Here is an 18,357-nt window from a genome sequence, read left to right as displayed (position 1 = left end):
CTCTGTAGTTCAAAACAATATGAAACCTCACAATTTAAACTTTTCCTGTTGGCCAACCTTTGAACCTAAGAAAACCAAATTCAGAGAACAGAGTGTGTTTAATTAACGTATGAATTTTACTGAGTTTCAAAGAAAATAAATGAAAGACATTTTTGAAGCTCTTTCATTACATGGGAAATTTTTTACTAGTTCCTAAAGCACTGATAGAGAAAGCTATCCCTGAGTGCCTCTGCTGAAAGCTACTTTGACCAAAAACAAAACACGGAGTAAACACACAGAATGGATTGTGATTGGAAGTTTGAAGCATGTAGAACAAACCATGTTTGATTTGTAAATCTATTTCCATTCATCTCTATAGTGAAAAACAAAGAGAAACATGAAAATTCCACCTGTTCCTTTGTGCAAACCTTTGAACAAGGAAGTCTCAAACTTTGCCTCTATGTGTGTTTTCTGAAAGCATGAAAATGGCTGAGTATCAAAGAAATCCTACGTAAATATGGTTTAACCCATTTCTGCATATGGGCATTCTCCTGCTAACTCATAAAGCAAGTAGAAAAAGCTGTTCCTGGATGCTTTTGCTCAGAAGTACCTCCTCCATGAACAAACCACAGGGTGAGCAATGACAACTGATTGTATATGAAAAGTTTCAAGCAGCTAGAACACATTGTTTTTGATATTCAGCTATATTTTCACACATTTGTATAGTGCAAATGAAGTGAAACCTGAAAATTCAAACTGTTCTTGTCTGCAAAGCATTGATTTGGAGAACCAATCTTGGAGAACAAAGAGTGTTTAGTGAAAAGATGAATCTAGCAGAGATTATTTTATTATTAGATTATTTTATTATTTTATTATTAGAGATTAATGTTTAGAAATCTAACTAAACATTTGTTGCAGCTCCTTAAGATGGGTGGAATTTTCTGACTAGATTCTAAAGCTCTGGTAGAGAATGGTGCTCCTGCTTGTCTATGCTTACAGCTACTTTGACAATGAACAAAGCACAAAGTCAACACTTAGAACTGATGGTGTGTGTGAACTGGCAAGCATGTAGCACAAATTTTGTTTGATTTGCAACTCTTTTCCCATCCATCTCTATAGTGAAAAACCAAGTGAAACCAGAAAATCTAAACTGTTCCTGTGTGCAAACTATTGAAGTTAGGAGTCCCAAACTTATGGTTAAAATGGGTTTTGTGTAAAGGTGAAGCTTACTGTGTGTCAAACCATTGCAACAATAAATATTTTGCTGTGTTTTCAGTTTGGTGATTCTCCTACTAATTCCTAATGCATGTAAGTTAATGTTGTTTTTGCATATTTCTGCTTAAAAGTATGTCCACCAGGAACAAATTGCAGAGTAAGAATTGAGAAATTATTCTGTAGACAAGATTCAAGCATCTACCACAAACCGTGTTCGATTCATAGCTCTATATCCACACCTCTTCATAGTGCAAAACCAAGAAAAACATGAAAATTCAAACTGTTCCTGTGGGAAAATCACTGAATCTAGAAGTCTCAAACTTTGCCACAAAGAGTGTTTATTGAAAGAATGAACTCTGCTAACTATCAAAGAAATTATACAAAAAAACCTGTTGAACTTCTTTCTTTATATTGTTTTTCTCCACTAGCTGTTAGAGTGAGTGAGTAAAAACTGTTCCTCTTTGATTCTTCTTGGAAGTATGACCAGGAGGAACAAACAAGAGTGTGAGCACTTATAACTGATTGTGTAGACAATTTTAAGCAGCTAGAACAAACTGTGTTCGATGTAGCTCTATTTGCATCCATCTTTTCATCCATTATTTTCATCCATTATTTCATGCAAAATAATGTTAAACCTGAAAATTAAAACTGTTCCTGTCTGCAAACCCTTGCACTTCAGAAAACCCAACTTGGAGAACAAAGTTGTTTAGGGATAGGGTGAATCATGACACATCAAAAATATCCAATAAAAAAAATTGGTGCAGCTTGTTACGTAGTTTGGAATTTTCCTGCTAGCACCTACAGCACTGATAGGGAAAGTTGTTTCTGCATGCCTCTGCTTAAAAATAGTTTTTCCAGGTTAAAAACCACAGAGTGAACACTTAGAACTGATTTTGTGAGTGAAGTTTAAGTCATCTAGCAAAAACTGTGTTCGATTTGTAGCACTATTTCCATCCATCTCTATAGTGCAAAACAAAGTGAAAACTGAAAATTCAAACTGTTCCTGTGGGCAATCCTTTCAAACTAGGAGTCCCATCTTGGGAAACAAAGTTTGTTTATGGAAAAGGTGAAAGCTGCATAGTATCAAGAAGTCTTTGAATTTTTTTTGCAGCACTTTTAGTACACTTAAAGTTTCCTGCTAGCTCCTAATGCAAGTTAGTAATTGTGTTTTTTTTTTCTGTTTGTTTCTGCTTAGAAGTAAGTCCATGAGAGAAAGCAGTGTGAGGACCAAGAACTGAAAGTGTTTGTCAAGTTTCAAGCAATTAGCAGAAAATGTGTTTGATGTGTAGTTTTATTTCCATCAATATCTATATTGTGATACAATGTGAAATGTGAAAATTTACACGGTTCCTGTCTGGGAACCCTTGAACTTAGGAGAACCAAACTTGGAGAACAGAGTGTGCTTAATGAATATATGAATTTTGCAGAGTATTGCAGAATCTTAATGAAAAAAAATTGAAGCTCTTACCATATATATATAATTTTCCTGCTATCTCCTAAATCACTGATAGAGTAAGCTGTTCCTGAGTGCCTCTGCTTAGAGCTACTTTGACCAGGAAAAATACAAAGAGTGAACCCTTAGAATGGATTTTGTGTTTGAAGATTCAAGCATTTAGCACAAGTCTTGTTTGATGTATAACTCTATTTCCACTCATCTTTATAGTGCAAAACGAAGTGAATATGGAAAAGTCAAACAGTTCCTGTGTGGAAACCATTCAAAATACGAGGCTCAAGCTTGTGGTTCAAAGTGCATTTAGTGAAAAGTCAATGCCTGCAATGGATCAAAGAATAACAATGAAATATTGTTGCTGCTATTTCAGTAAATTTGGATTCTTCTGTTGGCTCCTAAAGCAAGTCAGTAAAAGCTGTTCCTGCATGCTATGTCTTAGAATTACATCAACCTGGAAAAAAATCTCAGAGTGAAAACTGAGAAATGAATGTGTATAACAAGTTTTGAGCAACTAAGACAAGCCATTTTGTATTTTAAGCTCTATATTTATTCACCTGTAGAGTGTAAAATGATGTGAAACCTCAAAATTCAAATTGTGCTTGTCTGCAAACCCATGCACCTAGAAAGACAAAATTGGGAGAAAAGAGTTTGTTTAGAGAAATAATAAATCTTGCAACATATCAAAAATATCCAATGAAAAAATTGTTTCAGCTAGTTCAGTAAGTTGAAAATTGCCTTATAGCTCCTAAAGTTCTGCTAAAGAAAGCTTTTTCTGTGTGCCTGTCCTTGGAATTTCTTTGATACAAGATATACTGAGTGAACACTAAGGACTGACTCTGAGAGTGAAGTGAAAATCATCTAGAATCAACCAATTTCAATTTGAAGCTCTATTTTCATCAATCTCTCTACTGCAGATCAAAGTAAAAATTGAAAATTCAATCTATTCCTGTGTGCAAACCTTTCAAACTATGAGTTCCAAACTGGGTTAAAAACTGAGATTATTGAAATGGTAAACCCTACCGAGTATCAAGAAAGTACAATGAAAAATTTTTGGAGCTCCTTGGATATATTGGAATTCTCCTGCTACCTCCTAAAGCAAGTTAGTAAAAGCACTTCTTGCATGCTTCTGTTTAGAACTATGTCCACCAGGAAACAACCACAGAGTAAGCACTGAGAACTGATTGTCTATGTCTAGTTTCAAGCAGCTAGCACAAACCGTATCTGATTTGTGTCTCTATTTTCATCCATCTCTGCAGTGCAACACAATGTGAACCCTGAAAATTATAACTCTTGCAGTCTTCCAATGATTTAACATAGGAGAACCAAACTTGAAAATGCAGTGTGATTAATGAATGTAGGAAATTTGCTGAGTATCGAAGAAATTCAATGAAAAAAATTTTGAAGCCTTTTCAGCACATGAAAATGTTCCTGTCATTTCCTAATGAGCTGATAGAGAAAGCTGTTCTTAGTGCATCTTCTTAGAGCTACCTTGACCAGGAACAAAACACAGAATGAACACTTAGATTGGATTGTTTATTTAAAGGTTCATGCTTCTAGCACAATACGTGTTTGGTTTGTAGTTCTATTTCCATCTTCTCTATAGTGCAAAAGAAAGTAAAACATGAAAATTCAAACTGTTCCTGTCTGCTAAACCTTGAACGTAGGAGAACCAAACTTGGAGAATAGAGTGTGTTTAATGAACATATGCATTTTGCCGAGTATCAAGGAAATCTAATGAAAAAAAAAATTTGAAATTCTTTGAGTACATGGGAATTTTTTGCTAGCTCCTGAATCACTGATGGAGAAAGCTGTTCTTGAGTGCCTCTGCTTAGAGCTACTTTTAGTAGGAGTAAATCACATACTTAACACTTAGATTGGATTGTATATTTGAAGTTCAAGCATCTAGCACAAACCGTTTTTGATGTGTAGCTCTATTTCCATCCATCTCTAAAGAGCAAAACAAACTGAAACATGAAATTTTAAACTGTTGCTTTCTGCAAACCATTGAACTTGGAGAACAAAATTAGGAGAAAAGAGTGTGTTTAATGAATGTATGAATCTTGCCGAGTATCAAAGAAATACAATAAAAAAAAATATTGAAGCTCTCTCAGTACATGGGAATTTTCCTGCTAGCTTATAAAGTGCTAATAGAAAAAGCCATTCTTGCGTGCCTCTGCTTAGAACAACTTTAACCAGGAATAAAACACAGAGTGAACACTTAGAACAAATTGTGTGTTTGAAGTTTTAAGCATGTAGCACAAACCATGTTTGATTTGTAGCTCTCTTTTTTATCCAACTCTATAGTGAAAAACAAAGTGAAACATAAAAATTCAAACTGTTCCTGTGTGCAAACAATTGAACATAGAAGTCTCAAACTTTGCCTCAAAGAGTGTTTATTTAAAGGGTGAAAACTGTTGTGTATCAAAGAAATTCTAAAAATAATTTTTGCACCTCTTTCTGTATATTGGAGTTCTCTGGCTTGCTCCTAAAGTGAGTGGGTAAAAACTGTTCCTGCATGCTTCTGCTCAGAACTACATCCTCCTGGAACAAACCAAAGTGTGCACACTGAGAACTGATTGTGAATGACAAGTTTCAAGCAACTAGAAAAAACAGTGTTTGACATGCTGCTCTATTTTTGTCTATCTTTATCATGCAAAATGGAGTGAAACTTGAAAATTCAAACTGTGCTTATTTGCAAACCATTGAACCTACAAGTCACAAAGGGCTACAAATAGCAGATTATTCTGTTTTATTGCACCCCACAGAAGTCATTTGAAATGAGGTGATTTATTTCTTGTTTATTAGGCTAAACCTCATTGGAGTGGTGGATAGATTGTACAATTAATATTTGTTTCTGAAACTCCTGAGAAGATTCCTGTTACTGGATATGGCTTTAAAGAGCAAGCTCCACTGTAAGCACATTTCCGTGTCTGTTGTCTAAAGAGGAAAACACTATTCAGGCAGGCCAGGCTAATTCTACCTGTGACATCTCAAAAGGCTCACTCTCAAGGCATCCCAGGGCTTCCATAGGGAACCTTAAGAAACCCCTGATTTTAATTCATGACTTCTAGTGGAACTCCATGCAGGACAGTGTCACTATCCATTGGCCTTTTGTGTATGGTGTACAGGTTTTCTCCTTCTTTATACTGTAACAATGCAATAAAAAATTTTTGCCTCTTTTCCAATTATTAATAAGTAAGTGACCATTTAAAAAAAAGAACTAAAAACCTTGTAGTAGCTTTTAAAAGAGTCAAGTAGGTACAAAACTTCTCTGAGTAATAAACTAATTTATCTTTTGAAGGAGAAAATATTTATTTCTGTACCAACTAAATACATAAACTAATTTTCTTCTCATTTCTTTCTCTCAGACAGACACTGATAAAGATAAAGGATATACAGATATGTGGCTTATACTGAATCCATGCCTATGGGCATGCCTAAGCAGCTGACTCATTGCTCTGGCCACCATGAGATTATGCCTTTTAGAGCAGGGAACATAATTAACCAAGAGTCCTTTCTACCTGGCTCTGAACTTCAACACCACCATATTGGTACCACGGCCATGTTTCCTATATGCTACTCTCAGTTAGTGACAGAATGTGGTGGAAATACTATGGCAGACCCATTCCTGGCTCATGTGGAACTCTTCTGATGTGTGATTTTGGTTGAGGACTCCTCAAAAGCCTGGGCAAGTTTCCAAACAAGTGCACATGAAGCTGTCCAGGATTCCCCCACTAACTTGTTTTTCTACTTCCTATCTTTACTTGAGGGCAAACACACATTATGGTCTAATGTGTAAGTTGGCCTTTCCTAGTTCCCTCCCCATTTCCTTTCACAGACATTTACTCTAATAAAATTCTACCATGTTTAACCCTGCTTTTTGTAAGACTTTGACTTATGCAACTGACTTAGAAACTAGCAATATCATTTGTAGAAAATATGAAAATTCTTAGAGAAATATGACAGGAGTATATGGCTATTTGAAATTATGACTCTTTTATCCAAACTGCAGATATATTTATCAGAATGGTCTTCTTGGTTTTCTCAGACTATTTCTTTGTTTACCCTGCAATGGTCTTCCTTTCTCTTTCTACCATCTTTATCCCTGATTGCCTTATTTATTTTTCAAGACTAGCATCAACACCTCCTTATCTGAGAAGCCTTTACAATTTCTCCCCTAGAAGAGCACTTGTTCTCTTTGGGCTTACAAAGAAATCTTATTGATTATGTCACTGATTACAGTAAATTTTCTATCATATTTGGTAAATTACCATAAGATATTTGTGCTATGAAAGCTTCTTACTGATTTAAGTTTTATGAATATGTAAGTCAGTTTTACATCACTGTGACCAAAATGCCTGACAAGAACAACCTAAAGGAGGAAAAGCTTATTTGGGGCTCATGGTTTCAGAAGTTTCAGTCCATAGACAGCTCTGGGCCTCAGGTGAGGCACCACACATGGTGGAATAGGAGTACTGCTCCATTCATGGCATCCAGGAAGCAGATATAAGGGATATGGCCACAGGGAAAATGAAGCCTCCCAGGGCATGCCCCAAATGGGACCCACTTCCTTCCGCCATGTCTCATCTACCTACAGTCACCACTCAGTCAGTCTATTTAAAGTTGAATGGACTGATTGGTTGCAGCTCTCATAATCTAATCATCTCACCTCTGAATATTCCTGCACTAACAACAGAATCTTTTGGGGTACAATTCCTCTTTGTCTTTGTCTCATTACTTATTAGAGCTTAAAATCATGCTCTGAAAAGACATCATCATCAAACTGATGTTGATTTTAATGTAAATACTTAGGAAAGAATCTTTTAGAGTTTCACAAGTGTTTTCAACTCTGGGAACAAACTAATATGCCCCTTTCTTGCATCAAAACCATTCACTAGTCTAAATAAACTTATTTAGATGTTATTAGTTGTGTGTGGACTGTTTAAAGTTGCTTTAAATAGAAAAAAAAATGATTCTGAAAAAATATGTGGTTAACATCTAGATGAAAATATATATGGGTTATTTTGTTTGCTACATTCATTAGAAGAAATCAGCTCTTGGAGGTCTTGACTCTATTTCCAAGTGAGAAAAGGCAATGAATCTAAACCTTAAAATCAGAATGCTCTGTTTCTATGTTCAAATGTAATATAGTCTCTCTCTCTTTCCTTCTTTGTCTCTTTTCCATGAGCATTCAATAATGGTTTTACTTATTAAATCACAGCAGCTCTTAGAAATAAAACTAGAACAAAGATTCTGCCTCTCCTTGAATTTACATACTATGTGGACATTGAAGAAAAGTTATAGACATGCAAAGATGTCTAAACACCCTGGAGCAAGGGTGATGTTTATTGTATCTGGAGTTTATTGAATGGGTAAGGGCTGTCACTTTCCTATAGCATCCTCATTTATTATGCTAATTGACTTTCCTAGAGCAGACAGGAGGGTGTCTGTCCTGTGAAATATTCTCAGTTGGGTTTTTTTTTTTTTTTAATGCAAACCTGTTTTGTGCCTGAATAAAACCAGAAATCAATGTGTTTCTTTTCAAACATGGGAGGGTCAATACCGGGGTTACTTTTGTTCCCATCAAGTTATGTAACCACCGGGACTTTTTTCTTTGCTTTCAGGATTTGTGCAAAACCCATTAAACCTTAACAGCAGGCGGGAGTCCCAGGAGCAATGTCCAAGACTCCGCTGTGGCTGCTGGAACCGCCTACACTCGGGCTCAGGCCCAGTGAGGCTGGAGCAGTGGGGCTGGGCGCTCAGAGCCCCAGCAGCCGCTTGCTCTCCCAGGAGTTTCCTGTGCAGAGCCCCACACCAGTCGCACAGGAGTTCCAGTCTGAGTGCCCTCCTCTCCCACCTCCCTATCCTCATCACAGCATGTAAAGTCGTCCTTCCCTCCTCAGACTTTGCCGAGGCGGCAACTTTCCACTCTAGGCGCCGGGAGCAAAGCACCAGAAGCGCGAAGGGGAGTGAGCAGCAAGGCCTGCAAGCCCCCGCGTCCCTCCGCCCACCATGAGCGAGGAGAGCTGAGGGGATGGCAGAGCTGAGAGCGCCTAGGACATGGAGAAACAGCTTCCGCTGCGCGTGTGTGTCTCAGCTAGCTGCAGAAGACTGAGCAGGACTACGTGGGCACCCTGGAGTTCCCAGTATCGGTGAGTGCCCCAGCGCTGCGACGCAGGGGGACCCTGGGGCTGCGAGGGGGGCGTGGGTGCTGGAGCTTCCTTGGGAAGCGTCCTGGGCATTGTCTATATGCGCACTATGGGACCGGTGGGGGCATCCGATCCGCAGCTGGGACAGGGAGTTCACGGTCGTGGTGTGGTAATCCACTGCAGGGCCTTGAAGAGCTGGGAATCTGAAAAGTTAAGCTCCAAAGAAAGGCTTCCTGTGCGGGAAATCCTGGCTGCCTGATCTCCCCTCACTTTTTATTTCCTCCATCGCAGTTGGATCAGTTTGCAGTGTGACCCCCCACCCCTAGGTCTCCTAACCCTGGAGATTTTGTTATAAAGCCTTGGTGATTAAAATCTAATCTGCTGCATTTAGGTACATGTAGTTTTAAAAAATTCTTCGAATCTACTGGAACTGGAGTTACTCAGATAACCTGGCAGTGAAGTCCCCTTAGTTATAATCTTTGCAACATCTTGGCGGGGCGGGTGCAGAAGGAGCAGCGGGGGTTGGGGGGGTTACCATTCTATCGCAGCTATTGGATATTAAAGCCACATGTGCGCTTCCCCATCCTTGGTCCTACAATCTCCTTCCTCCTGGTTTAAATCTATCCTCTGCTCTGTTGCTATGCACATGAGCCCATGAGAGTGGTATAATAAAACTTGCGTCTAACAACTTCAGGATTTCCTAAAACTGGGCACGAATTTGGTTTGCAGGTTTCAATTTGACTCACTGAAAGTGTGCTTTGAAAATATTTCATTCATTTTAAGGCAGAAGGGACAAAATTTAGTGAAAGTAACTTCTGAGACATCACTCAAATAGTACATTTTTCCTGTTCACTGCTGACAAGACAAAGAATTTGAAGATTGGTTCCTGTCCACCCAGATGTCAGCGACAGCATCTGCAATCTCAACTCAAATACTCTAACCTTCCACTTCCTTCACTCTGTTCCATAACCCTCCTGTCTGAAGGGAAATATTTCAAGTGCCAAACTTCTGGCCCAGTTGTATAAAATCTGTAAAGTTTCTGCTTACAGTCCCCATAGAGGAAATTCTCTTCTTGGCTGAGTCAAGAAGGAAAGAAGGATGTCTCAAATGATGTAAAATGCACAGGTTGGCTACTGCTTGATTTCTCAAAATAAGTATAGTTCAGTCCTATTATTTGCAATGGCTGAGGTATTTGAGAATATCCTGGCAATTGGTGATACATGGATGATTTTACATTTCTTTCCCATAGGGACTGTGAAAAGAGTTTTTTAAGAGATTTAACTTTTAGTAGCTTCAGATTTGGCTTTCATAGTACTTTGTGGGTGATAAAGTCTTTTGACTTTTGATGAATTTAAGTCATTTCTTAAAGAGGAATTGCTTTTTGAAAATAGCTGGAAAAAGTACCCTGCAGAATGCTAAGCTGGAGAAATACACTACTAACATAATCTACCTTAAAAAATGATTTGTTGATCTTTATCAGTTTTTCCTCTCATCTGAACATATGATTATTACAATTGAAAACTTATTATTCCTATGTAGACAGCAAGGTGAAATAGTAAGGGAAGTCTAAAATAAATTGTATTTTCCTTTTTACATGTAGGAGATTATATTATGATTTCCCTGTTTTTAATCTTATTTAGAAATTATGAACTCTTCCACTTCACCCAGTATTTGTGCTTGTGTATGTTTACATACACAAATGCACTTATTGACCTGAATGTCACCTTAAACAAAGGGTTACTCTGTCTTATTTTTGGTCATGACCGGTTATTCAAAGCCAAAAATCTATTTTAAATTGTTATATTCAGTTTTCTCTTTTAGGAGTTATTATAGCAACTTTAATCCCCTTATGAATTTGCTTGGTCACCTGTAGTTGATGTAATCAATCTAGTTTTCATATTAGACTACACTGACATGTACCAAGAGCTTAAAATATTCATACTCTTTGGCTTGGTAATTTCTCTTATAGAAGCCTATTCTAAAGAAATGAGCAGAAATAGAGACAATTAAAATTATTTTAAAAAATCAACCATACTATTAAACAAATTGAATAAGAAATATGTTGCAATGAATTGATAGTGCATTCCTAAGTCAAATCTAAATATTTGATTAATCATTGGTTTAGATTTCTGTGATTGCTTTAAGCCATACTGATGTGAATAAAGCGTGACTTTATTAGGAAGAGGAAGAAGATTTGGAAAACACATTTTTAGTTCTAATAACAAATTTTTACTTATAGGTCCACGAATGAGCAACACAAATGGTATTGTATTATTCCCTTTGATTAAATATCATAGTGGTGGGCTGGGATTGTGGCTTAGCGGTAAAGTGTTCGCATAGCACGGATGGGACACAGGGTTGATTCTCAGCATCACATAAAAAATAAGTAAATAAAGACATTTTATATATATATATATATATATATATATATTATAGTGGGCCGGGAACATAGCTCAGTTGTTAGAGTGCTTTCCTCATATGCACAAAGCCCTGGGGTCAATCCCCAGCACGCCACCAAAAAAAATCTTGAAAAAAAAAAAATAAAAAATGATCATAGAACTACCTGGCTAGTGGTGCGCACCTGGGTTCTGGAGGCTAAGACAGAAGGATTGCGAGTTCAAAGCCAGCCTCAGCAACAGTAAGGGGCTCAGTAACTCAGTGAGATCCTGTTTCTAAATAAAATATAGAATAGGGCTGGGGATGTGGCTCAGTGGTCAAGTGCCCCTGAATTTAATTCCTGGTACCTGCTCCACCCTCTACCCCCGCAAAAAAGAAAAAACAGATTATAGAACCAGAGGGGAAAATTTGTTACTAAGATCTTAAATATCCTTAAGTCCTGTTTCCTCAATTCTACCTTTTTTGGCCTTTTTAAAAAGGGCTTTTGGAGCCAGGGATATAGCTCATTGGTAGAGTGCTTGCTTGCATCCACAAGGCCCTTAGGTTCAATGCCCAGCACCACAAAAATAAATAAATAAATAAAGTGCTTTTTCTCCTACCTCATCCCCCAGAGGACCTATGTTCAGCTCTCTTATCTCTGTACCATAGTATCATTCCATATGCATCTTTTTTTCTAGTTGCTGCCCAGGCACCCAGGAACACACTTATTGTTTGGCCAAAGCTCTGTGCTTTAAGGTGGCTGTCTTCATTCAGAATGACTTGCCCTTCTCATGATGTGCCATGTTTTCTCAGGCCTCGGCCTTTGTCATTTTTTTGTACCTGGTGATTTCAAGGCTCAGTTTTCTCCTTCTGCATTGTTCCCTGCTTTGTATCTACTTCTCTAACCCGTTTACTACTCCCTATTTTATACCCACAGGACTCCATATTTACTTCTTCTGGAAGCCAAAGTAGTTGATGCACTTATTTTTTTCCCTTTGTCTCATTCTACTATACACTCCTTGAGGACCAGGATATATATTTTGCTTGCTGTGCTTCCCCAGAATTATGTGCAGTGCTTGTAACACTGTAGCTGATCAACAAATGCTTATTGAGTGATGGAATGAATCAATGAATTGATGCATCCTCCATCCTCCTAACCCTATTTTTAGGGATAGTTCCTCAATCATCCTGAACATTCAAATTCCCCTTGCCCCCAATTGGTCTTAAGTTTCTTAAGCTTTGCTCATGCACATTTGAATTTGTGCCACAACAAGTTTCAAATGAGACATATACCTGCCTTTAAACCAGAATCATGTCTTCAATGAGGCATTGAGATATTAAAGACTTTGTAATGCACTATTGTTTCATCTCAGGTGTTTTGAATTTTCACTTGAGATCATGGGTAGGTTACATAATCTAGATGAATTGTTTTTGAGATCATGGATAAAATGCTAGAGAGTGACTTAAATTATTGTTGTATTTACTTAATTTACTTTTATATCTTGTTCTGTTTGGGAAATGAATTTTTGTGTTGCATTAGAAATACTATAAAACAGTTCTTCTAGACAAATGATTTCATAGGCCTAATATCCAGTATTTATTGTCTGGAGTGTGGACAATAGTAGGTTGTGACCTGCTTCCTGTTTGCAGTCCAGTGACACAGCATGCCAAGATCACAGACCCATTTGAGTGGACGGAAAAAAGGGCAGACTCAGGGCTCTTCATGGGTGTGTATCCTGCACAGTGGTACAGGGCTTTGAGCTCTGGGTTCAATGCTCAGCTACCACCATCTTAAAATTCTTACTGATTTTATCTTTTATTTTGCAAGTGAGATCAGTTGGGACAGTGGGGCATGAGAAGAGCAGATATATGAAAGAAAAAAATCTTTGTCTTTCTCCCTGCTTTTTGAACAAGGGGTCCTCCAATTTTTATTTTTAGTGAAAAATTGTGTAGACAAGTTTCGTCATGGCCACTGGCATTGAAGCAGGATAACCATTTGATGTTTTGTCTCCTTTACACTTCTGACAGAGAAAGGGAGGGTTGTCACTAATTATACTGGAAACAGATTCAAACAGGGATTGTTCGTGGCATACCAGAAGTGGTTATTCACATTCTAGGCATATTAACATAAAGTGTTTCAGCTATGAGTCTTGTTGTAAATATAAGATTTTGACCTTTGTTGTCTGTCTAGGCGTTGACCTCAGATTTTTCTAGAATTTGAGTCATGTCTCCAGTTTATTGTGTAACATAAGACATTCCTAAACTTCTCAGGCCTCTTCTTTTTTCATCTGTAAAAAGGGGAAATAGCATTTCTCCAGATTGCAGTTGCACATGCTGTGTCCTCAGCCCAGGGCCTGGCTCCTAAGAAGGACCTTAAGCAGTTCCTATTATTTCCTCTGATACTACAGTTAGAAAGAGTCAAGTTTGAATGGTCAATAGATATAATTTTCTCTGTATATTTTCCTCTATGCTTTTCTATGTTTCCAAGTCTCTTCTTGTATTTCTATTCTGTCAATGTAGTCTTTTTCATGGTACTCTTTTTATTGTGCTAATTGACTTTAAGACAGTGAAAAAAATCTATATTCTGTGTAATAATTACCAAAGTTAATTTGGTGCCTTATTGTTTACATTAAGAATTTGCATATTTGCTATGTGATTTGGCTTAGCACATAGTGTCTCAGCTGTTTCTTTTTTTAATTTTTTTTTGGTACTAGATATTAAACCTAGGGTATTTACCACTAAGCTACATCTCCAGACCCTTTTTGTTTTTTATTTTGAGACAGGATGTCACTAAGTTGCTCAGGTCCTCGCTAAGTTATTGAGGCTGGTTTGGAACTATTCCTCCTGTCTCAGCCTCCTGAGTCACTGGGATTGCAAGTCTCTTAGCTCCTTCACATGGTGCTCCCTGAAGCTGCAGGGACTCTTACATGGGGCTAGGGGGAGCAGAATTTTATGACTGTGGGTTGCCCACCTTGGCTTCTTCCAGGCACAACCCACTTTCTTTTTATTTGTGCTTTAGCAAAAGCAGTTAGTAAAACCACTTATCTCAATGGTAAATTCCCAGTGAACAGTTCCCATTGAACAGGGATTGTGAGTTTACTTCCTATGTGGGCTTTTCTTGGCTTGAACATGGTGCTTTGTAAATAACAGGTGCCCATGAAAACAAACAAACTGGCAAACAAAGCAAAAGCAAACAAAGCTGAGTTTGAATGAATCTGAAAACAACCTCTTTCAGTCATGACCGGAGTCTTCCAGGCAACTATCAATTGATTCAACACATTGTGCCTAAGGTCTGAATTGTCATTCTCTCCCCAGGATTCATTTGTTGAAGTCCTAACTGCCAGTACTTAAGAATGGAACTGAATTTGTATATAGAGCTTTTAAAGGGGTGATTAAGTTAAATTGAGGCTTTTCCAATGAACCCTAATCCAGTGTGGCTAGATTCTTCAAAAAAGCGATTTGGAGACCCAGAGAAACACCAGAGGCTCAGAGAAGCAAGCCCTTGGGAGGATAGACACACACACACACACAAACACACACACACACACACACACACACACACACACACACACACACGGTGGCCATTTGCAAGACAAGGAAGGAGGTCTCAGCAGAAACCAAATCTGTTGACACCTTGATCTTGAACATCTAACCTTCAGAAATGTGAGGAAATAAGTTTGCATTTAGGTCCTCAGTTTGTGATATTTTCTTATTGCAGCCTAGGAGACAATCACAGCTTATTGTTAGGCACTGGGGATGCCAGGAGGAGTCAGGCTTGGTTTTATCCATAGTAAGTGCATGATTTGCTTGAAGAAAAAAGAAAAATGCACAGATAACCATGATGCTGTGTGTCAAGAGCAATATTAGAGTCATAAGCAAGGGGACATGGGAGCATTATAGGAGTCCCCAAGATTAGGAGTGAAGGAGAGATGACCATGAGCTGACCCAGCAAGGGTGAGGAGGAATGTGCTAAATTGGAAGGAGAATTGCCTGTTCCCCAGCATAATGTGCAGTGTGACATTGTTATGGCAGAGCTTGGCACCCTGGGCTGCTGAAACAGTCTTCATGACTAGACATAAAAAGTCCTGTGTTTGGGGGTATTGGTAGGAGACCAAGTAAGTTCAGTGCAGCTTGAGAAAAGTTCCATTCTTGAGAATTCTGACTTCTTCTCTAGGTAATGAGGAATCAACTGTGAGGGGACACTGGTTCTTTCAATAATAAGCAGGTCTGAGACCACCACAGTTGGTACTGAATGGGGGTCTCCTCTGGGAAGAATTTGCCAGGCCAAGATTTTCTGAATCTGTGTGGCTATGTTTCTCCTTGGATCCCTCTCCTGGCTTACTGTTTCCCCACGTCCCTGGCCTCCTCACACAGGCTTCTCTAGCAGTCCACACAGCATACAGAGAAGCCTTCTCCTTTCCCTTCCTAACTTGGGACAGGCTATAACCTTCAAAAGTTGTTCCTGTTTACTAAGGGTGAGTACAAACCAGGAATCCTAGAAACTGCATGAAACATAAACATAGCCTAGCTTGTGCAGGACCAAGGAGGTCCTGCTCTCAGGATCTGCAGACTAGCCTTCTCCCCACCCCCCCAATTCCAAGATTGCTCTCATTGGATCACCCTGCCTCAGCATTACTGGCTGACTTGCCTGAGTTTTTTTGTTTCCTAGTCATTAGTCTGAATATGTATATAAGAAGGATGACATCCGGAAGCTGCTTGCAGAATGAATTGACTTTTCTTTTGTAGCTAAAGAACAATGAACTAAATGGGGTTCTTTCTTAATTCTGATTTTTGGAGCATTGATCATAGGGCAAGAGCCCATTCCCTGCTCAGAGGGATGTGTGTTTAGTCTTGATTTCATCTACATAATTACATTTTAGCATAATATGATGACATTGATATAAGAATAGTCTCTATTGAGATTAGATTTGTTTCCTAAAAAAATTCTGTCCACAGGCCCTTAATTATTTCTTGCCCTTGATTGTTTATACTATTGTTATGATTTGTCTAACAGTTCTGAAAATATGGGAAAATAGCAAGAGGGGAAACCAGTCACCCTCACTGTAGAAAAATCAAAGTGCAAAGTGATTGTGTTTATTAACTTGATGTGTGCATTTGAGAAACAGTTGTTTCTAGTCAGGTTAAGAGCTGTTCCTTGGAACCATAGCCCCTAAACTTCATGTAAGGCAGTGTGAAGTCCAGATACTATTTAGTCATCAAGCTTCCACCCCAAGACAAACTCAGAAGTGAATAGAAAATCCCAAGCCTCAAAACCTCAAATGAAAGCTATTCCTATTTATAGAAAGAAATACTATAAGGATCATCTGTCTTTTTACAACATGGAATTAATTATCCCAGCAACAATAACAATACCCCTAATCTATTTCCATGGTTCTGTGTCTCTGATGGAACCAATTTACAAATAAAGCCTGACAGTTCACTTTGCAGTTCTCAGCCCCACCAACCTCCTACAAAGATTGGGCTGGGATACTAGTTTGGGAAAAATACATAAAAAAATTTTGGAGTTGAGTTCTCATACTAGTAGCTATAAACTCATGTTTTCTTCATCCATAGGTAATAATTTTTTGACTTCAAAGTAATGTAAAAAATTTCAGTATCAAATCATTATCCTCTTGTGCAATGGGATACAATTGATGTCATCCACTAGCTTACCCAGACCTCATGTCAGGAGGTCAGGGTCAATACAGGCTGCAGGTGCTCAGCTCACTTTACCCATCTTCTGACCTAGTGAGGCCTGTACTGTCTGTACTATGTGAAGCCAGTGTGCTTATTTACCTAGGCACCTACTTATTTACCTAAGCTAGACAGATTCTCTTTGTGTATGTGTGTGTGTGTGTGAGTGTGTGTGTATACTGGGGATTGAACCTAGTGGCACTTAACCAATGAGCACATCCCCAGCCCTTTTTATATTTTATTTTGGGACAGGGTCTCACAAGTTGCTTAGGGTCTTGCTAAGTTTCTGAGGCTGGCTTTGAATTTGTGCTTCTCCTGCCTCAGCTCCGTAGCCAATGGAATTACAGGCTCGACCATATTTATCTCTTATATATCTCTCTGGTAACACAGAATGAAAGCCAGTGACTTTTGAGTAGATTATTACTTTTGATGGGAATTGTTGGAAAGGGTGTCTCACCCCCGGGTTTTGCTTTGGTAGAACTGTGATTGAAATGGTCTGACTGCAGATTGGTGGACGATAGGGGTGCAGAATGGGATTGGGGTGATCAAGGCATTCTAGGCCATAAGCTGGATGGCCTTGAAAGCCAAAAGTAGGAATTTAGAATTAATTTAGTAGACAGTGAGGGGCTAGGTAAGGTGTTAGAGCAAGGGAATCAAAGAACTGAGCCTTGATTCAGAGGAGTCATTTGATGGGGAGGGTTAGCAAGAGAGTGGAATGGCTCTGCTGGGCACAGTGGAGATGGAGAGAGGTCAACCCATTAAGTCCAACAAATGTGGGAAGGACTAACTCAGTGGGGGATATATGCCTGGGTCACCCCAGATCATTTTCGTTAGAATCTCATAATAGAGAGGCAAGGGGTAATTGGTATTTAAAATAAAAATTAATTGGTACAAATAATAGCATACATTTATGGGGCATAGGGTGATATTTTGATACAATATGTAATGAATGAATCAAGGTATTGTCATACCCATCACCTTAAACATGTATCCCTTTTTTTGTGATGGGAACATTTGAAATAATCTCTTCTAGCTGTTTTGAAACATGCAATAAATAATTGATAACTCTAGATACCTTACTGTGCTATAGGACACCCAAACTTATTGCTCCTATCTAATCATAATTTTGTACCCATTAACATGCCTCTCCCTATCTCTCTCCTCTCCTCCTCCCAGCTTCTAATATTGTCCTGCTCTCTACATCTATGAGATTGGATTTTTTTACCTTGTACCTAAGAATGACAAGAATCAATTTTTTTAAAAGGTCCCCAGGTGATTCTAATTTGTAGGTAGGGTTGAGAAATACAGGGAGGTGGATGACAGGGCATTCATATGCATGTCAGTCAAGAATTTCTCCAGTGTGTCCCTAGAAACTTGATTCCTGTACTTTAAATGGTGTGACTGCTTTGGAGAGCTCTGAGATGACAGAGGAAAAGAAAACGAGTTGAGAACTGAAATGTGTTTATGATGTAATTGGAAGACCACCAGTAGAGA

The sequence above is a fragment of the Callospermophilus lateralis genome, unplaced genomic scaffold, assembly GCF_048772815.1.
Source record: "Callospermophilus lateralis isolate mCalLat2 unplaced genomic scaffold, mCalLat2.hap1 Scaffold_89, whole genome shotgun sequence".
NCBI lineage: Eukaryota > Metazoa > Chordata > Mammalia > Rodentia > Sciuridae > Callospermophilus > Callospermophilus lateralis.
This window is presented reverse-complemented; position numbering follows the sequence as displayed.